The 22,959-nt window shown below is 40.8% G+C and overlaps 1 pseudogene; it reads left to right on the top strand.

Moving 5' to 3' along the window:
• The first annotated feature begins 11,265 nt into the window (after positions 1–11,265).
• Positions 11,266–11,384, top strand: LOC135051668 (5S ribosomal RNA; annotated as a pseudogene).
• Positions 11,385–22,959: the final 11,575 nt, after the last annotated feature.

Below are 22,959 nucleotides of genomic sequence, written 5' to 3'. Positions count from 1 at the left end.
TTAACACAGAGATGCTCTTTCCAGCTGCTTACCGTTGTTGCTTTTTGCTTTATTTGTTATTGGTGTTTGTGCATGCTAAACATTGCCTTTGTGTAGTTCTTAGCGTGAATAAATCTTGTTATACTTGTTCTACCTTTAGTATTTACTGGTGTCTTATGCTTCAGGCTTCATGATGTCCTTGAAGAGCTGTGACCATTCTCTAGGTTTGAAAGAGTGCCAACTCTTTTATTAAGATAGAGTCTTCGAGGCCAGGATGAATTTATCCTATCTTACGTTTAATACAAAATTAAATTAAAAATTGACTTATGCTGTGACTAGCTTTAGTATTGCCCTTCCCGAGTTTCAATACAAGAGCTATGGGGTCTCATTTTTTTTGAAACATGATGTGTCATCAATCTTACGCTTTAGTGATAAGGCCACTGATGTCTTCTTAAGGCAGTTGTTTAATAATTAATTTTTCATTGCTGGCTTGTTCTGTTAAAGTATTGCAACATTTAAGTCAAGTTAAAGGTTGTACAACCACTATATTAATATCTAAAAGCAATCTATGCTGCATGCTGCTGTCATTATGGTAATGTGCAATTGTCTGAATATAATTATCATTTCTTTTAATGTTACATTAAAGTTGCTACTGATATACAAGTCTTTCTTCTTATTTAGCAAATCTCAAAGTGCTCATGTGTCATATCAATTTGAATCTGTAATCTCCAGATGTGAACTGCATAGTGAAGGCTTACTGAATCAATAATGTATTACAGATGACATCTCATAGATGGTCCACAAGTTTGTAGAGAGCATAAAATCAATTTACTGAATGTAAAGATTCTATTCTTAGGGAAGCACCTAAAAAGTATATTTTAACAAAAGACACCTGCAGTATACAAACTATACAATGACATTGGTCTATACTGCAACTTTCTGGTCTGACTAGTAAAATAATGATATACATGATTGCGTATACAAATCTCCTAGCAGTTTCAGTCCTGCCATGTGATCCCAAGACTTTGCGTTTTATTTGTTTGCAGCAGACAGCCCTAATAAAAGGGATGTGCTTGGATCTGTGAACTACTATTGTGAGAAACAGGCTCCAGTTTGCTCTGCAGAAATTGTCTTTGCTGATCAGTAGATCCATATATAAGGGTAGGATCAGTGAAGTTGCAGCAACTTAACCTTAACAGCTTGATATTCAAACTACATCCTTGAGGGATGTGGACAATAATGCAATGCAAATGTCATTTTATTATAGCAACACTGGACAGTTGGGGCAACACTGTATGATGGTTTTCCCATTGGATCATTTAAATTATGGAATTTAGCACTGTAACTTCATGAAAACAAACCTTTATTGTAGTATTTATTGCAAATGGTTTAACAATTAGCAACAATTAGATGGTTATCACAATAATCCCATTACAGTGGATACATATTATACATGCCAATTCCATTTGCTCAGCCACAACCAAATGTATTTACAGAGAGATACATAGCCACATTCAGTACACGAATACTGAGATTTTAAATTAAAACTCTTCTTTCTGTGAAGAAATGTCATTATAACACAGTGTACTCAGGTCATCTGGGCCTAGGAAGCTAAAGGATTTTATTGTTGTTGACAGTATTTTTTTTTTTACTTTGGACAGTCTCAAGTCTAGTAATTATGACATTTAAAATAGTTATATTCCCTGGGAAATACTTTTTTGAGCTATGTTCGATGACTGACTGTAGCACCAGCAGATTCAGCATTATACTGTTTGACAGAAATATATTGCATTCAAAATATGAGAATCTGACCAGATAAGTCTATATACCCTTTTTATCTGCCACATCAATGAGATCCAGTTCAAGATGCAACATACTCTCCTGAAGTATGGAACTGTTGTATTGAAATGCCATCCACATTTCTCTAAATCTGCAACAAAATAAACAAGTTACTAAGATAACTTGCTATAGAACATGACACTTGCTAAATTGAAATTCTTTTTTTTCATCATGCTGCTTTTTGGTTGTCCGAGGACCGTGCAGTGATACTTATATGATGGAAACTGTTTATTGTGGTCCTCTATTAAAGCTCTACTATGACAGCTATTCCCAAGCTGTTTCTTTCTAGATTCCTACTGTCTGTTAGCTGTCCATGGGAGTTCTGCCATTCACCTGTGGCATAATACATATATAATATATTTCACAGATTGTCAGGTATACTGGACAAAGGGTCCATGGAGAAATTCCATACTGTTTATGAACCTTTGATATCACTTGTCCTTGCCCCATGCTGTCATTGTTTACTTGATTTTATGTTTCTTGATATAACTTTATAGATTTGACTCATACATTTGCTTTGCATTTTTATGCCAATGTAAGTTGTTTCTACTACTTCTGTATGGTATTGTGTATATATATATATATATATATATTGTATATATATATATATATATATATATAGTGTGTGTGTGTGTGTGTGTGTGTGTGTGTATATATACTGTATATACAGATATTACACAAAGAAATGCCTTTATTGTGAGCCAATAGGTTTAAGCAGCAACTCTTGTACAGTCTTTGTTAGCAAAGACCAAAAAAATTGTAGATAAGTAGTGTGGTGACAGAGGGCGCTAATATAGGATGGGGAACTGTTACCACATTAATTTATTAATCCTTATTAGGATAGGATATATACACAATACATATAAAAATAGGGACATGAACCCTTTTAATAATATTTTTCACCCAACAACAATACAATAAAAAAATGTTGGAAATAAAAAAATATTTTCCGTAAGAATACAATAAAATAGAAGATAAAATATCACAATACATTAGGCTGCACGTTTACCACAATTTGACACAGAAATGGATGTTTTGATCACACCTATTACCCCCTGGGGTATGAACTCAGTAAGTGGGTATCATTCAGTTGGTTTAATTGGGAACTGCATGCCAAAACTCTATGTGTTTCGCCCATGCGGACTTCTTGCTGGCAATGATTAGATTATAAATTCGTATCAAGAATGGAATTTTAAAAGATGAAGCAGGCAAATCCTACCATGTGTAAGGGTAAAAAATTTGTAATTCACAAGACTACAAATACTTGGGAAGGACTAGAGGCATACTTCTTCCATATTAATGCAGACAAATTCACTCAGAACAGTAAGGCCAAAAATTGTGGACCCGAAAGTGAAACTGATGTTTCTTATTTGATGTGTGTTTAAACTATACTCCACCAGCAGTACAGTAAGGGGATTGTTTGGACACAAAAAAAACAATGACTCTCCTGGACTAAGTATCCAGGATAGTCATTTTTTGTGTGTTTCAAAACAACCACCTTACTGAACTCTTGGTGTCTAAACATTGGTGAAGGAAGATGGACAGAAACTGTCCTTCAGACAAGTTGTTTAAATCAAACAAATTTAATCTACTTGTCTGAGTGATTGTTTTCATCTGTTTTCTGGCATTTGGAAGCAAATGGCTGATTGTCATTTGCTCCCATACTTTACCAGATTTTCATTCCAACCAGTGAACTTGGCTGGTTGGACAGATAGGACCGGATGTAATGAAGTCCGAGTTGGCTGGAGGTGCAGGTTACCAGCCAAACTCGGACATGTTTTTAAGGCGGCAATCATGTAAAAGGAAAACTATGCCTTTTAAATGATTTTGGCCGGTAACCCGCACCTCTGGCCACCTCAGACTTCATTACATCCATCCCATAATCTTTAGATGTGTCGCCAGCTTTAGAGTTCCATGAGGACAAAGTTTGAGTAATACTGCTTTAAGGTTTTCATAGTTTTGCACTCAGGGAAGAGCTCTGTTTTTTATTTTTATTTTATTTGTTATTTTATTGTAAAGTATGATCTAAATGGATGTTTAACCTGGATTATGCTCTGGAATTATATGGTTCCTAATCCTTTTAATCAGATACAACATTTATATTAATGTGAGCCTCTTTTAATACTACAATGTTTGTAATATATGGACTTATGGCGGCATACAGTATTTATAAAGAAAATGTTTGTAGGATTTCCCTGAAAACATCACCTGGATGTATACATGAGGGACTGCGGCAGGTACTGGAGATCTCTGCTGCAATCCCACATTTGAGAGCAAATAATCGGTAGATCCATCCCCAGCACTCTCCGCTTGCAGTTGTGTCATCTGATGACCATAGAGCAGCTGGGTCTCAAACATAGTGATAACGTGATTACTGTACATTAGCTATCATTTTACTTCTAGCACATCGCAGGGACAGGCTTCTATGTCCCTGTATGTGATTTTTGTTACATCTTGGAGACCCTTAATTTATTATGGCCTTGATAAGTGTCGATAAGAAACTATAAGTATAAGGACTAATTCCCGATAATTACTAAATATGCTGTATGGTAAGAAACATATACACTCCTCACATGGTATAATGTTTCATGTATATGATTCAAAAACTTCTGGAATACAATTCTCTTATTATTAATAAGCCTCCAGATCTGACTTCTCAAATCAGTCATTTACTTTATGTGAAGGCTATCAAATTGATGAATCACATCTCTTTCTCATAAATAATAAACATCTTTTGAAGTTAAGCACATTTTGCGGGTAAAAAATATAAAAAAAATGGATCTTAAAAAAGGACCCCACTACCACTGAAGAGAAAATGCTTGTCATAAAATCTACAGATGTGTCCTAACTCATCCTTTTCGTTTCACATTTGCGCAATCATCGCCGATAATAGTCACAGGTGTGAACATATCATGCATTCCATGAGTAGCTTAACTTTAGGTCCATGAATAGCTTAACATAGGTCCATGAATAGCTTAGGTCCATGAATAGCTTATCTTTTCCTTATCTCAGATACACTGTAGTTCTTCCAGCTGATCTGATAACATTCAATATTTTGCATTCAGTTATTCTTCCCATTTCTGTATTGCTCATTGTCTGACTTATACTCTATGTCCAGTTTGCTTCAGCTTCTCCATTTCTTGGTCAAATCGTATAACGACCTCATTTAGTAAGGATTGCAAAATTTACGAATCACAATCCAACTAATTATCAAACGACTGCACACGCGCAGTGTTTGCATTGTGTATGCACAGTAACAATAAAGACAGAAAATGTGTACACATTGTGATTGCAATGCAACTGCTGTTTGACTGACAGGAAGCCGGTTTTTCTGGGCGGAAACCTGCCGTTTTCTGCGTGTGTCTGAAAATATGCAGGTGTGCCCAGGCATTTTTAAGGAGGGCCTCTGACCATTTCCAGCCTCTTGTGTCGCAAGAATTGTTGACGACCTTGCCTGACACAGATAGGAAAAATCTTCGATGTTCCGGTTATTGCGTATGGTTTTACAATCAGCCCACATATTGCGAAGCATTTGCAATTTCTGCAGTGGATGTTTATTCTATATTTCTGGCCGGCAACTATTTGATCACAGAAACTGCTTTTTAGCAGAAACTGCAATCCGTGCTGAATGCTGTCCAATGTGCTGTGTTTTGCAGAACTACTGTGTATACATATATACTGCTTTATACATCCTGCAACCTATATTAACATTCATTTTATACTACATTATATAAAAAGCATCATCTTTAAAATGCTACACTGGGTTTTTAATCTTGGGACTCAAGCTATTTATGTGACCAAAATTCAATGTAATATAAATTGTATATTATTTGTTACTAAAAAGTCCCTGTCTCAGTGGAGTCTACAATCTGTAGGGGTAATTCAGACCTGATCACTGCTGTGTGTTTTCGCACAGTGGGCGATCAGGTTTGAACTGTGCATACGTATGCACTGCAATGCACAGGCGCTACAGTCCACAGCGCCGGGGAGCGCGATCAGCGTCGGGATGGTGCAAGAAATCCGATCACACCAGCGAACGCAAGAAGATTGACAGGAAGAGGGCATTTGTGGGTGGAAACTGACCGTTTCTAGGGAGTGTCCGGAAAAACGCAGGAGGGACCCAGCGTTTTGTGGGAGGAGTCATGACATCAGCTCTGGCCCCGATCATCGCAGCGGTTGAGTAAGTCCTGGGCTGTGCAGAGACTGCACAAACTGCTGTTTGTGCAGTTCTCCAGTACATGGGATCACACACTAGCACACACAAAAAACCCTCCCCCTGTCGGCGGCGACTACCTGATCGCAGGACAGCAAAAATCGCTGCCCAATGATCAGGTCTGAATTAGGCCCCATATTCCCTTATTCCTGCCACTTAGAAACCAGTTAACCTACAGTACCTGTATGTATAGATTGTGGGAGGAAACCGTGGTACACAGTATGCTTCCTTACTGAAGAACAACATGTAACTTCAATGTAACCTTATGAACAAAATGCATACATAACACTAATCGGGAAGCAACAGTACAGTGACAAGTAAAAGGTTCTAGCCTATACTTCCGCTAGACAGTCTAATAGTTTTATGAACACTACAACCCCCCAATCTATTGCTCAACATAACAAAATTACAAAACATCTATGCTGCATATATTTACAAGTCCAGTCTTTTTGGAACCTCCTGGACTCTCTCTGGATAACTATGAAATTTTATCAGGTTTTGTTACTAATAGTTTGACAATCCACATTAGAACAATGGGGTCTATTTGCTAACCCCTGGAGAGTGATAAAGTGGAGGGAGTAAAGTACTATCCAATCAGCTCTTAACTGTCATGTTATAGGCTGTGTTTTGAAATATGACAGGAGCTGGTTGGTTGATACTTTATCTCCATCCACTTTATCTCTCTCCATGGCTTAGTACATAGGGCCTAATTCAGACCTGGTCGCTGCAGCAGCAGCAATCGCAGGCTGAAGCCCTATGTCATGTGCACACGCACAGCACCGGCACTGCACGTGCGCACACAGCGAGATACACTGGCATCTCACTTGTGCAATCTCCTCTGCCTGATTGACAGGCAGAGGTGGTTGTGGGGGTGGTTGGGGCGTGTTGGCGGTGTTGGGGGGGCAAGGTCCGGACATTACAGGCGAGTCTGGACCACTTGCAAGGCAAGCCACAGCAGTTGTGTGATGTCACACGCAGACGTTGTGGTCAAAAAAATGGAAGGTAGCTAGGCTGCATAGGCACATTTATGATCAGGTCTGAATTAGGCCTATAGACCCTAAAATCTCAGTGATTCAGATTAACAATTCTGTGTTTGCAAGTATATTTGTATGTAATAATCCAGTGGGATATCAAACTAGTATGTAACATTTTATCCACAACGTGATATTTTTAGATATTAAAGTAATGCAGCATGAGGGAAGTACAGCCAGAGAGTATGAGTATGGCAAGGTATTAACAAGAACCCCAGCTCTCAGTTCTCGTTAAATTCTGCAGTCTGCTTGATTTCTCCAGTACAGCACACTGCACTCAGATTACACAGGCCCCAGTGAATGGTAATTATTGCCACTTGTGGCTTTCCCCACTAGCTCTCTAATTAGGGACACTGCATTAAGATGGTATAGCGTTGTAAACAGTGCATTGCCCACAAGTGTCCCACTTGTCTCTGCTGTGGAACGGGTTCCGATCTCCAGTATAATAATTGTTTCTCCCACAATCACAGTACTTGTGCAGGCTACTGACACGCTTCATTCACTAGGAACTTTGAACTAGGAACTTATGAATAAAGTACCCCCTTGGATGTAATGCAGTGATTGGTGGGTTTATGAGGGGAAGTGGTACCAAATTGGTGCAGTTCTCGGAATCTTGACATTTTGGCCCCACCCTTTCTCCATACACTGACAAATCATAACATTACATCACAAGGGGGCAGGGCATGCAGTTTGGAGAAGAGAATTGAACCATCAGGGGGAGTATACAGAACCCCCTTTGTGAACCCATGCAGTTCAGTGCAGACTGTGAGTCTTTTAGCTTACCTAAGAGTTAATCAAATTTCTACACCTTTTCTACAACCATCGTTAACTGACCTTCATAGTCTTTGGAAGCTTCTCTGACTTTCAGTCACAGCTTTCGGAAGTGATACATTAACATTTGTTTTATTCCTCATGGCCAGTGCTACATCGATGAACAGATGTTTCTATATATGACAACTCACACTTGGAGCAAGCAGTGTGTTTTTTTTTACTGAGTGACAGCATGTAACAACAATGTAACACTATGAACAGAACACATACATAACACGGGTAGGGGTACCGTCGGTCATGTGAGAGACGCCAAAATCCCAACACTACTCAGCATCCCGACGCTGGCACACTGATCACGACTTCCCAAAGGTTAGTAAAAGGGTGACAGTTAAGGTTAGGGCCAGGGGACTAGTTTGGGTTAGGCAGTAGATGGGGGTTAGCCCTAGCCAACCACCCTGTGACTTAGCCCTAGCAACCACCCCACTACCTTAGCCCTAGTCGCCACCACAGGCAAGTAAGCATTAAGTTAGGGGACAGGGGAGGAGTAAAATAATTACCACGCCTCCTGTCGGCATTCTAATTGTTGGGATGCTGGTGTCGGTCATGTGACCACCGGCCTCCTGTATCACACCAGCTATTGTTACTCCCTAGTAAGTGTTATGGGGTGTGATACAGGATGCCGGCGATCACATAACCAACAACAGCATCTCGACAATTAGAATGCCGACAGGGGATGGGGTCATTATTTTTTTCCACTCCTGTCTTCTACCTTAACCTGCCTGGGTAGTGGCTAGGGCCAAGTTAGGGGGCGTGGAGATTAGGGCTAAGTAAAAGGGGACGGCTAGGGCTAAGTCACAGGGGCCACCAGGATGCTGACCGCATCCCACAATAGCAAGTAGCAAGTTCTGGCATATATTACCAGTGGGCAGTTTAAAACAAATATTGCTACAAACACCACAAACTCCACACAGGGCCCTGTTTGGAATCAAACCCACAACCTTGGTGAGCTAGAATTGCTAACAACTTTTTATAGTAAGAATTTATTCACACTTGAGGTATTAGGTGTAACACAAAGTAAAAATATAAAGCTAATCACACCAGTGTTTGACTGTAATGTGCTTTTGTTAGATAAAGTGATGATGCATTTATTTTAGGTGTTTATAAAAACAAGATTGAGGAGTTGGCTATACAAATAAGAACTGTGACTCTGCATTTATAATACAGGTACTTGCTTTGTTGGGAATCCCAGAATCTGTTCATTGTAACCTTGAGGATGTTACTTTATCTCCCTGTATCTAAATCACTATATAACAATTTAAAGTATGTCCTTTCAGACACCTAGTGGAAGAAGGACCCTGAATGACACCGAAAGTCTTATTTGAGACATCTGTGTCAGCTCTTTGGACGAGTCATTCAGTTTCTTGCTGATCCAAACACCATATTGTAAACTTGATTAAGGAGGGAAATGAACTGGCAAGTTCTGTGTATACTATACAGTGCTCTGTAAACAATTTGTAATAAACTAAAATCAGTCAATAACAATAATCAAGTCTGCTTACAATAGCTATAACTGTTTACAAGTGTATTTTCTCCCATGGGGAAAAAGTGCTACTGTAATATTTATCATTGCTATTAAAGTATTATAACAATTAGCATATACTGTATGGGAGGGTACAGTATGATTTACCGGCGACCGGGATGTATCGTGGCCATCAATTTACTGACCATAAGCTTTCTGTAACAGATGCATTGTGTACGGTGCAAACGGGTCCCTGGATCCAGCAGGGGCCCACACCGCACACACTGCATCCATTTTCAATACTTACCTTTCCGGAGCCCATTGTCGGGCGCTGAAGTCTGGGTGAAAATTGACACCAAAATGGCTGCCGCACATGCGCAGTAGCCTAATTGTTTCCGGAACATGGCAAGTGCGCAGTGGACTCCGGCACAATGCCGGAGACTACTGCAACATACAGAGGAGTGGGCCCTCCCAGAGGTGCACACAGGCCCCCTCCTCTGTTAAAACACCCCTGATACCGACAGCACAGTGTCTCCTAACCCTGTTTGCTATCTATTCTCTATGAGCTTTCCCTTCCTCTCCGTTCCTTAATATACATTTGCCATCTACCAAGATGGCGCCCGGGGTCTCGTGGCCCTTATTTCATTATGGCCACCTGACCATCCTTCCCATACAGTGTTTGAACTGCCAGCCAGTAACATGGCGTCTTAGGTCTTACAATCTCCACCTCCCAATCCCCGCCACGCTCCGTCTCCATCACAGCTGACCGGGGCTCCGTAGCAGCAGCTGATAGCTCCGGCCCACCGCGCCTGATTCACCGGTTAATTGGTTAGTGCTCACCTAATAGCTGCCTTAAAACCCCGTTCCCCACCCACCCCTCCAAACCAGGAGGTGAACAAGCCCGCCAGGGCGAAATGCGTCTTCCACGGGGGGGACCACATATGTAGTGAACTCTTGGCTCCTGCATTGGTACCTGACAATGCCCTGACCTGCCTACTCTGACTCTTTCAATCCTGGTGATTGTAAGCCCACTGCTGTTTTGTGTACAATACACACAAACAGAAACATTATATCTGTGTTCAATTATGTTCTGTATTTCACCACATATCCTAGCAGACTCGTGTAGTGTACATACAGATTGTTACCATAGGCTCTATTCCCAAATAGAAGCTGTACACACATATATATATATATATTTTCCATTTTTTGGATTTGCTATTGCGTACCTGGTAGATACCTTACACTGTTTGGCAGATTTTTCACCAACAGAGGCCAGTATATTTCTACATGATTTTTCATCCATTGTGATCCTCAGTGCTGTTTTTGTTACTGATAATAACATTGCTTTTCTGGTTTAGTCTGTGGGATTTACAACACTTGATTTTCCAACTCAAATGAATTTCCACACTCAGTTCAGGGTGTATTATGATCTTTAATGAGATTCCTCAAATTGATGCTTAAATACCACGATTGCATTGTTTGCCCAGCCTGAGTAACATGCTATGTATTCAAATCTTGGAAACTAGTTCTCTCTTTCCATCTATGTGCTAATACCAGCGCTTATTGTTAAGGGCTGATTTCTCTGGTGACACAGATAATTATTGTATGATCTATCTGATTTCTAACGTAATTTGTCACCGGTTTTTGTGCTGTCTTTTTGACAATTTAACCAAAATCATAGTTTTTGTACCTCCTGTTCATGCTCTACTATTTTTCCGTGGACTCTCATCTGCGATCCACGGAGCACAATACCGCAGACGTGGGATCTGATGAGCCGTGCCTAACGTAGAAAGCAGATCCACATATTTTTCACTTTACTTATTCATCTCTTTCTTTGGCTTTCCAAACTGTCTCCACTCTTTTTCTTATCTCGTATATAGGTGCACTCTCATTGGTGTACTATCATATTAATTCTCTACTATCATACCACGCTGCCAATGCCCGATCTCGTCCGATCTTGGAAGCCAAAGAGCGTTGGGCCGGGTTAGTACCGGGAGAGGAGACTTCCTGCAAATACCTGGTGTTGTAGAGCAGGGATTATTTCCCTTTCTATGTGAGTTGTGACGCCAACAGCAGTATCACCACTAATCATTACTTCTATGATATTCTTTCATATTTGAGGCTTACGACCAATCATTGTGGCATACGTCAGAAAGTCAGGTCCTTTTGTATGCCGGTGACCATTAATTCTTGAATTTAAGTAGCCCTATTGGGACGCACTTATCAAATAATCCTTTATGACCACTCCCCGGTCCTATCAATACAGATATTCTGTACTGGTCAGGGGAAATGGGAGTAAGACGATCAAATGTTTACAACCTTTCCAATCACACACTGTGATAAAACAGACCAGAACATTTTAAATCTTTAATTATTATATCCTTATTTCATATGGATCATTTATATGGGTAGTCTCGTTTTAAATGTTAACATTAAAAATCATGTTTGAAATATTTCTTTTCATATGTTATAGGAATTTTCCTTCCCTTCTAAAGAGTGCACCCACACAAGAGCCTTCTCTTTCTCCCTTTTTTCAGTACCGACAGCAGTAACCCAGAAACCAGTATGCCGGCAACAGGGCGAGCGCAAAGAGTCCCCTTGCGGGCGCGGTGTGTTTGCCACGAGTGGGAATAGTCCTGTTGCGCTGGTGTTGTGGCTTACGGCATTGCCAGCTGTCAGGATTCCGGCATCTGTATTCTGAACGCCAGGATCCCAAAAGCTGGCAAATTAAATGCATACCGTATAAGTTATTGGTTGTTATGTAATAATGAGCTATTATGAAGGAAAGCTAATAAAATACCAGTATTACAATTATGTATAATGTTACTGATATTTTTTGAAGGTAGTTTCAAGGTTTAGAATAACTATGTCCAAGGCGCTTAGATTTGTTTCTCCTTTCCTTTTTGGAATATGTTACTGTAATATATGTTAAATAGATGTTGCTTGTTCATATAAGAATACAATGACAGTTATATGTGAAAGTAGTTTTCAAATGCTTCAAATCTCCTACCAGGACCATAACTTGGTGTGTGCAAAGGGTTCTGTTGCACAGGGAACAGGGCCCTGTAGGTGGCATTACCGCTGCCACAAAACACCTGCATGTGGCTTGCAGTGTGCATGGAACAGTACTCTGTAGCAGTAGCGCTACTGCAGAATCGCCCAGGGCATTCAGGAGACCCTCCAGACAGGCACGCTGCAGCCTTAGAATGCTCCAGGCAGAGCTCTACTTCCCAGAGCCAGCAGCCCTGACCCCTAGGTATGACATCACATGTTTAGGGGCAAGGCCAAACAGAGAACACACTGTACTGCCCTGTTAAGGTGCTGTCTCCTACAAGAAGCATCTGCACACAATCAAGTGAACAATTATCTCTACAAAGAATATAACAAAATAAGGACACAATTAGTTATATCTTCATAAATCTCTCTCTCTCTCTATATATATATATATATATATATATATGGCAAATACTACTGACTCATTACAAAATCTCCTGAACCATAGGGACCTGGAACTTGACATTTGGGCAGTAGCTTGTTTTTGTGATGTAGGCACCCATGAACATGGGATTTTTAAAACTTCTACCCACAAAAAGGTTGAAACAGGTGAGATGATTTTTGGAAATTCCTCCCTCACAGAGAAGAGTTAAGACAGCCCATCCAGCCGGGGCTATAAAGAATGCATGGTGCTGGTGATACCAAGTCATGGATGGGGGAGGACACAATGCTCTGTACAGTATCTGGACTTCCTTGCCATTGGCAGTTGCACAGCAGTTCATTATTCAAATGGGGGAGCCACATAAACTGCCACCCCTAAACACAGTCACATTGGAGTACAGCACATAGGTTGTACAAACAAAAGAACAATTTAAAAATATGTTCTAACTTTTTTTACTTGTTTTTGCAAATGACAACTCATGCTACTTTAGTCACAAGGCTTCTATTTACATGAACAATGTCACATTGTGGTACAGCGCACACAGGTTGTGCAAACAAAAGAACATTATTTTGTGTAAGACATGGTCCTTAATGGTTAAAATAATTTCTCCCTGGCAGGTTGCAGAACATTTTGACTGGAGTATACTCATTGTCACCAGTGCCCCTGCCATGTGGTGTTCCACAGGGTTCTTTACTATCTACCATGCTTTTCGCAGTACACATGTTACCACTGGGTGAAATAATCAGATGTCATGGCCTGGTCTACCACTGCTATGCAAATGATACATAACTGTACCTGTCCTATGCTGCAGGTACTGATAACCCAATAGCAACCCTAGTTGGCTGTCTAGCTGAACTCCAGGAGTGGATGAGTGCCAGTCCTTATAATAGTTCACAGGACAAGACTGCAGCATAGCCAACAAACAGAACTTATGCTTGGGAGTTCAGAACTACAAAACACTGAACACGTGCAGAATCATGGTTTTGTCCTGCATAGTGATTTGACACTATCATACGTTATCAGCCATAATCAAATCCAGAATCAAGCACGTAGTTTCCTCAGAAGATCTGCCTAAAGTTATACTGTACATGCAATTGTATCATCATGCCTAGACATCGCTGGGTGTGGATCTCCTATTTTAATAATGGACTGCTTTGCAACTGCCACTGGCAAGGAAGTGCAGCCTTATGGTTCAGGAGATTTTGTAATGAATCAGTGGTATTTGCCTTTTATATATATATAGATTTCATATATAAGTATTTAACCAACTTATTTCCAGTCAGGGAAGGATAGTGTCTCAATTATCAGAGGTTAACCTTTCACTTGAGCTAAATATTGCCGAACCTCTCAGAGAGCAATAGGAGAAAAGGCAAGACAGATATTTGACTCTTAAATGCATTAAAGGAAAGCTTAATAGTCAGCAACTGCTTATCTGCTGTGTAAAGGGTACCAACAGCTCTCCCAGTGACATTGTGTTGTGCAAAAATCTTTAACTTTTTACCTCAAAGGAGGAGCTCTAAGAAGAACGAGAAGCTAAGCAAGAAGACCAGGGCCCTTTGTAATAGAGTCAGCCTATCCCTGCAAACCTTACATATTTAACATACAGCGGGCGGAGCTTGGCCTGTTGTCCCAGCATTTACAGCACTGAGCGGGACGGGGCAGAGACGGAGGCTGATTATTCTCCTCAGTGCCAGTCTTTTGACAGCATCAATCCATGGAAGGCCCGCAAGGAGCTGCAGCCTGACAAAGATATATAGAAAAAAAAATGTAAAAGCAGTAATACATTTGCTTAAATACCAGCGCTTTTCATCTCTTTGTGATTATACTTGAAATTCCGTAACGAAGCACAGGTATTCAGCTAGTAAGATATACAACTTCATTTTAATCAAGAATTTAGGACCACAATTTAATCTACTAGCTATGTTGATGCATTATACTATGGAGAAAATTTGCTAAGAATTAAGTTGGTCTGAGTTTATATTTTCATGCGAGTTCAGCCTTTTTTTTCAAGCTTGGAGGTTTACTAAAGCTAAAATCATGAACTGAACTGATTGGCTGACTGCATAGAAGTCAAGGAACAAATGTGGATTCCTTCACTTTCAGGAGCCGTGCTATGGCCCTCATTCCGAGTTGTTCGCTCGCTAGCTGCTTTTAGCAGCATTGCACACGCTAAACCGCCGCCCCCTGGGAGTGTATTTTAGCTTAGCAGAATTGCGAATGAAAGATTAGCAGAATTGCGAATAGAAAATTCTTAGCAGTTTCTGAGTAGCTCGAGACTTACTCCTACACTGCGATCAGCTCAGCCCATTTCGTTCCTGGTTTGACGTCACAAACACGCCCTGCGTTCGGCCAGCCACTCCCCATTTCTCCAGACACTCCCGCGTTTTATCCTGGCACGCCTGAGTTTTTCCACACACTCCCAGGAAACGGTCAGTTTCCGCCCAGAAACACCCAATTCCTGTCAATCACACTCCGATTACTTCAACGATGAAAATTCTTAGTTCGGACGTGAATAAATCTACTAAGTTTTGTGCTAAAATACTTAGCGCATGCACACTGCGTACCATGCACATGCGCATTTTCGCCTTAATCGCTCTATTGCGAAAATCTGCAACGAGCGAACAACTCGGAATGACCCCCTATATGTACAGTATCTAATGCTGCTGTGTCCGGTGGATCGGGCCATGCATTTGTCATTTTCACAACCCCGGGATGCCTATTACAGAAGAGGATGCCTACTGGAGAAGGGGCTGACCGTCGACAGGGACAAGGTGAGTATGTACAGCAGGGACATGCAGTGAGGTAAATGGCTAGTACCAGAACCAGATTTACACACAATAAATGAGCCCAAGGATGCATGTGAGCATTATACACAGGTGCAGCAGTATATACTGTACTACTAGAAATTTGGTGAGTTTTGATCAGAGATGTGCAGAGAAGATAGGCGAGGGGTAGTGCCTCACCTGCCATAGACTTTTAACTCTAGATTGTTGATTATAAAAATAATGAGAATAATACAGAGGTTATATTTACAAAATATTCTTTGAATTGTTCATATACTTTATTTATTTAAACGTCTGGCGTATACTGGAGTATAATAGGAAAGGCTCTGCCTCACTCCAATGCATGTTACTGATGTACAGTAAGTGTCAGTGTGTGTGTAATAAAGGAATACAACATACGGTATGTGTACTGTGTTATTTTAATGTTTCATTTACATGTGGAATATAGGTACCAGCATCCCCTTACTGTCATGCATGCTGGCACTTGTGATTCTTCAAAAGGCAGCATGTGTGGTAGACTTGCTGGGACCTATAGTCCCACTGTGTCCTCTGGCTGAGGCATTACCCCTCTGCTAGTAGAGCCATTTGCTGGTTCTTAAAATATGGGTGACCCCTCTGCTATTTTTTCTTGTATTTGTAGGACCAAGTTCGGCTCAGGGAGCCTGGTGCTGATTATGCTTTTGGGGAGGGACCCCATTTAATTGTTTTCTGATTTTTTATTCTTTCTTTACTTTAACACACACAGAAGCACTGCACAGATCACACTGCAAATACGCTCCTCACAGGAAGGACTTTAGAATTCAGACACAACATGACTGAACTCACACACTAATAAACATGACTAATCATGTATGCATATACCACAATCAAACACAATTGTTTCAAACACTATACTTCAAATAGGTACATTTTAGAGATGTGCGGCGGGCACTTTTCGTGTTTTGCGTTTTGGTTTTGGTTCTAATTCCATGCTCGTGTTTTGGTTTTGGATTGGTTTTGCCAAAACCAACCTTTCGGGTTTTGGTTTTGGTTTTGGATCTGGATGATTTAAAGAAAAACCCATAAAAACAGCTAAAATCACAGAATTTGGGGGTAATTTTGATACTACGGTATTATTAGCCTAAAAAGATTCTAGTTAACCTCTTGCGCTATTAAATTAAAGGTAACATGACTTGAGAACACTTAATTAATGATTGAAATAGATTTAATATCCGTAAAATAAATTATAAACAATAAACATAAAAATAAATAGTTATGTATGCGCATACACATAAAAAGATAAATACTATACTTTACTAATTAAGCATAAGAGGTGGATCATATAATTAATTGTGACCATATATAACTAATCAATATTCATACGTTGACAGTGTCCTTTATTTGGTATTTTCAACATGAAGCAGTCCCATTAGTTATGCTCATAGAAATGAGATTAGGTGTGTACCAAGTAGGTAAATCGAACCACTATATCAGTTGTAAATGGTCCTTTTATACATGAGGAAGCTTCAATTAGAAGCGAAACGCGTCAGAGAAGGAGCCCTGTGTGACCTAACGGACGTTTGACAGTAGGTCTTATTGATATACAACACTGCCTGAGACCGATAAGTGGGAGACGGGAGGACGCGCTATATGCGGCGGCTTGAGGACGGGAGCAGAATCATCTTACCAGCGCCTGCAGTGCGCAAAGCTCCGGGAGCCGGATACAACCTCCATCCCCTAATGCGAAGTAAGGTGTGTGTGATGACCTGACACAGCAGAAGACGGAGTACACCATTCACGGACAGTGATAACCGGGAGTTCTACATAGGTGCTTGCTGTGCACCAAACCCCAGGTGACATTTATCTTCTCCGTGCTGTTTGGAGATTTCTCCATGTATAAAAGGACCATTTACAACTGATATAGTGGTTCGATTTACCTACTTGGTACACACCTAATCTCATTTCTATGAGCATAACTAATGGGACTGCTTCATGTTGAAAATACCAAATAAAGGACACTGTCAACGTATGAATATTGATTAGTTATATATGGTCACAATTAATTATATGATCCACCTCTTATGCTTAATTAGTAAAGTATAGTATTTATCTTTTTATGTGTATGCGCATACATAACTATTTATTTTTATGTTTATTGTTTATAATTTATTTTACGGATATTAAATCTATTTCAATCATTAATTAAGTGTTCTCAAGTCATGTTACCTTTAATTTAATAGCGCAAGAGGTTAACTAGAATCTTTTTTGCTACACCTGGTTTTAATCAGGTGTGATTACGTTGGCCACTTCCACAGGCCATTTTACCTTGTTTGCGGCTATTTAAATTGTATGAGTTGTAAGAGAATTATTTATTTATTTATACATTATTTATAATTGTTGATAGCGCCTGACATCAATACTAGTATTTAGGGTATTATTAGCCTCAATAACATTCATTTCCACTCATTTCCAGTCTATTCTGAACACCTCACAATATTGTTTTTAGACCTAAAAGTTGCACCGAGGTGGCTGTATGACTAAGCTAAGCGACACAAGTGTGCAGCACAAACACCTGGCCCATATAGGAGTGGCACTGCAGTGGCAGACATGTGGGCATATTTAAAAAATATGCCCCAAACAGCACATCATGCAAAGAAGAAAAAGAATTGCAATGAGGTTGCTGTATGACTAAGCTAAGCGACACAAGTGTGTGGCACAAACACCTGGCCCATCTAGGAGTGGCACTGCAGTAACAGACAGGATGGCACTTTAAAAAACTAGTCCCCAAACAGCACATGATGCAAAGAAGAAAAAGAAGTGCACCGAGGTTGCTGTATGACTAAGCTAAGCGACACAACCAACTGGCCCATCTAGTAGTGGCATACAGTGGCTGAATGTAGAAAGTGGCCCGCAATTTTTCAGTCCACTGACAGCATTTCCTGCAAGCCCCTGTCATTTTAAAAAAATTCTGCAATTGGTGGACTTACACGGCAGTACCCCTGGACTAATACAGCAGTACCCCTGGATTTATACGGCAGTGTCAGACAGGATGGCACTTTAGAAAACCATGCCCTTAAAAGCACACGATGCAAAGAAGAAAAAGAGGTGCACCAAGGTTGTATGACTAAGCTAAGTGACACAAGTGTGCGGCACAAATATGTGGCACATCTAGGAGTGGCACTGCAGTGTCAGACAGGATGGCACTTAAAAAAAATTGTACCCAAACAACACATCATGCCAAGAAGTAAAACAGGGCAATGAGGTAGCTGTATGACTAAGCTATGCAACACAAGTGTGTGGCACAAACACCTGGCCCATCTAGGGTTAGCACTGCAGTCCTACTGCACTAATGGCGGATACCGGACGCACATCTAACACCAGCATAGTTATTATGCCCTCAGTAATCGGCTTTGCAACAGGTATATATATTTATATATATATATATATATATATACGGCAGTATCTATATACGGCAGTATATAGAGTATATATACATATATATATATATATATAAAAGACAAAAAATGAGAATAGGCGCCTCCTAGTGCATTATCTCACATAAATCGTGAGCTCCACCTGTAGTAACACCCCAGTGAATTCAAGGTGTACCTTGGATGGTGGAATTCCAACCACCTAATTGAATCTCATGATACCACGTATCTCAATGTGTAATGGGGATACTTCTCATCACAATTATTCTGGTGGTACTGCTCCCCGGTTTAAACCTCACATATTGTACTTTGACTAGCCCACAGGTTCTCAAACTCAGTCCTCAGGACCCCACACGGTGCATGTTTTGCAGGTCTCCTCATAGAATCCCAAGTACTGCAGTATATAGGGTATATATATATATATATATATATACGGCAGTATCACTGGAATTTATGGCAGTACCACTGGACATATACGGCAGGATACCTGGACTGGATTTATATGCCAGTAACACTGCAATTATACGGCAGGATCACTGGATTTATATGGCAGTATCGCTGGACATATACGGCAGTACCGCAGGACATATACGGCAGTATCATTGGATTGGACTAATACGCCAGTACCACTGGAATTATATGGCAGGATCACTGGAATTATATAGCAGGATCACTGGACTTATACGCCAGTACCACTGGAATTATACGGCAGGATCACTGGAATTATACGGCAGGATCACTGGATTTATACGGCAGTACCGCTAGACATATACGGCAGTATCAATGGACATATACGGCAGTTTCACTGGACACATACGGCATTATCACTGGGCTAGACTTATACACCAGTACCACTGGAATTATTCGTCATGATCACTGGAATTATATGGCAGGATCACTGGATTTATATGGCAGCATCGCTGGACATATACGGCAGTATCACTGGACGTATACGGTATTATCACTGGACATATATACGGCAGTATCACTGGACTGGATTTGTATGCCAGTACCACTGTAATTATACGCCAGTACCACTGGAATTATACGGCAGGATCACTGGACTTATACGCCAGTACCACTGGAATTATACGGGAGGATCACTGGAATTATACGGCAGGATCACTGGATTTATACGACAGTACCACTGGACATATACGGCAGTATCAATGGACATATACAGTAGTATCAATGGACATATATGGCAGTATCACTGGACATATACGGCAGTATCACTGGACATATACAGCAGCACAAGACACCACCACTGGACTGATGCAGCACAACATAGCACCACTGGACTGGACTTATGCAGCAGCACTGGACATATAGCAGCAGAGGGCACCACCACTGTTACTGGACAGATGCAGCACTAGACACCACCACTGGACTGATGCAGCACAACACAGCACCACTGGACTGGACTTATACAGCAGCACTGGACATATGGCAGCAGAGGACACAACCACTGTGACTGGACTGGTGCAGCACAAGACACTACCACTGAGAACGGAGACACGTCCTCTCTCTACACTCTCCAATGCCAGAGTGAAAATGGTGGGGACGTGCAGCTCCTTATAAGGAATCCAAACCCCGCGAGAATCTGACAGCGGGATGATGACATTTTGCCTCGTTCTAGTTTCCGAGTCAGGTGGGAAAATCCGAACCTGACTCGATTCCGGGCTTGTGACATGAAGTCCGGGGGAGGGGGGGGGGGTTCGGTTCTCTGAGAACCGAACCTGCTCATCTCTAGTAAATTTGAGCATTTGATCTTGAAAAACTCTCATGTGTCCCAGCGATGCCCAGCATGTTTGAGCTTGGACCAAACATGATTCTTAGTAAATTTACCTCTTAGTGGGCCTGATTCAGATGTAGACGTAGCAGCTATCACTGATGCTTACATAGAAGCAGCAGCAATAGCACTAATATGGTAATGCAGCAGGAGGCATCACGCCTTTTGCTGCATGACTGATCTGAACTATGTCCTAGGATGCAGTATTGGATCATCTCCACCACCATTGTCTGGCTGCGTGACCCATGGGGTCACGCAAGCTGGGCACTGCAGGAGCTACCAAGTGGCCAGCAAATCACTGTACTCTGATGGAGATCCTAAGTCCCTCCCCTGCAATGGTGGCAACACCATTGGCGAATTTCCCATTATGCACCTGAGGCACATGCCTAGGGGTGGCACCTGTTTAAGGGCAGCACTTGGATGCTTGAGTTGGTACTGCCAGCTCAAAAAGTACAGTAACTGCTAAATATTTCCACTGTACTGTACCATATGCCATCTTGAATGGAATGTAAGTGGATAGAACATGCACATACTGCCCCTGTAAGTTGTCTTAGTATACAGTATGTATACATAATTGAAATAGTTAGTGGCTTTTTTATTATTCTATTAATTTGGCTACTATCAAATGAGGGCTTATAACTAATCAATAAATATATTAAAATTAGGCAGGCAGGGGTGGCCATTGCTGTTGTGCCTTGGGGCGGCCTCACCCCTAAATCCACCCCTGGGCAACACGCCTCCATTTAAAAAAATCAAGGGCCGTCGCTGCTCTCTCTGCCCCAAACAGCATTAAACTATAGATCACTAAAAGTCTGCTGCCGTCCTACGCCCGCGGGTCTGGTGCAGTCGCAAGTACCAATCATCAGTACTTTGCACTATGTGCCACGGGTCCAACAGAGCCTGAATAAGGTCCAGTGGGGCAAATGTATTATCCTTTATTATGTGGAGAAGTATTATCTGTATGCTGATTGTGCTGATACAGCATCTCCCCCATGTATAATAGCAGTAGTGTGAGCAAGGTGACAGGGGAGCTATGCTATCTGTAAGATAGTGCACCAGTGTGTTTTGGAGAGACACAGCTCATCAGCACTAGGCTATGCACTGTGGGGGGCTGACAGGGATCATTGGAGGGAGGAGTTTTCACTCTCCTACTCCGGCAAACAAGATGATGATACATCTTGTTGCTATTGAGGAAAAGCAATAAGAGAATAACCGACACAATGTGTGGGGGGATATACATTTACCTCAGTGTTCCTAATACACAGATCGAGAAATCTCTAATACATACAGTACATTATTTTGCTTGCTAGTTGCTACTCATACAGTACACTCCATTCTTTTCACTCTGTTGCTGTTTTGTCAGGTACAGTAGCAGAAAATGGAAGCTTTATTTCTCTGTTGTTAAAAATGAACAATAATTATAAATATTACATTAGATTTGGCTGTCATATTTAACGGTCTGTTTAAGATTCAAAGCTGTACATATTCCTTTGTCGAATCTTAGAACATTTTTAAGTAGAAAATAAAAAAAAGCCTTTGAAAATGTCTTGGTTCTATACCAGGAGCTGTTGATTCATTTCGTGCAGGTGACAGCTTAACAAAATGGTTTCTTAGAATGTAATTTTTGAGAATCATTTTTCATTTAAAAAAAAGCCTTTATCAGTCATTGTAATCCACATGCTAGAGACCATATAAATAATACTAAGTGATTTCACAGCACTTGAATATGTGAATCAGATATAGGACATACGTTATGTACTGTAGTTTATATACACAGGAAACATCTGCATGCATATGTGTAATGGACAGTACTCATTGATTCCCAATCATTTGAATTGTCCATCCTTTTCAATGAGGTGCAGCATATCGTGCTACATGCAGAAGCTCCAATGGCATATTTACATTACTGACAGTCTGGGCAATTTTCCATTATTAACAGGAAGTCTGTGGTGTGGATTCCTGTTGTCATAATCAAATTATCCCAGGTTGGAGACACTATGGAGATTTCCCACAAAATAAGCATGTTCCCCTCTCTTAAAGGCTACCAGTCACATGTTGGAAAACCCTGCGGCACATCCTGACATTCCTTGAATGAGGCTGCTAGGAATGATTATGATGGAATTGAGAAATATTGAGATCCATGGGAATCTCAGTATAATTGTTTGGGGGTACTCTACATAAGACCC

This window comes from Pseudophryne corroboree, chromosome 2, assembly GCF_028390025.1.
Source record: "Pseudophryne corroboree isolate aPseCor3 chromosome 2, aPseCor3.hap2, whole genome shotgun sequence".
NCBI classification, from domain to species: domain Eukaryota; kingdom Metazoa; phylum Chordata; class Amphibia; order Anura; family Myobatrachidae; genus Pseudophryne; species Pseudophryne corroboree.
Note: the sequence above shows the minus strand (reverse complement) of the source record. Positions and strands in the feature narration are given on the sequence as shown.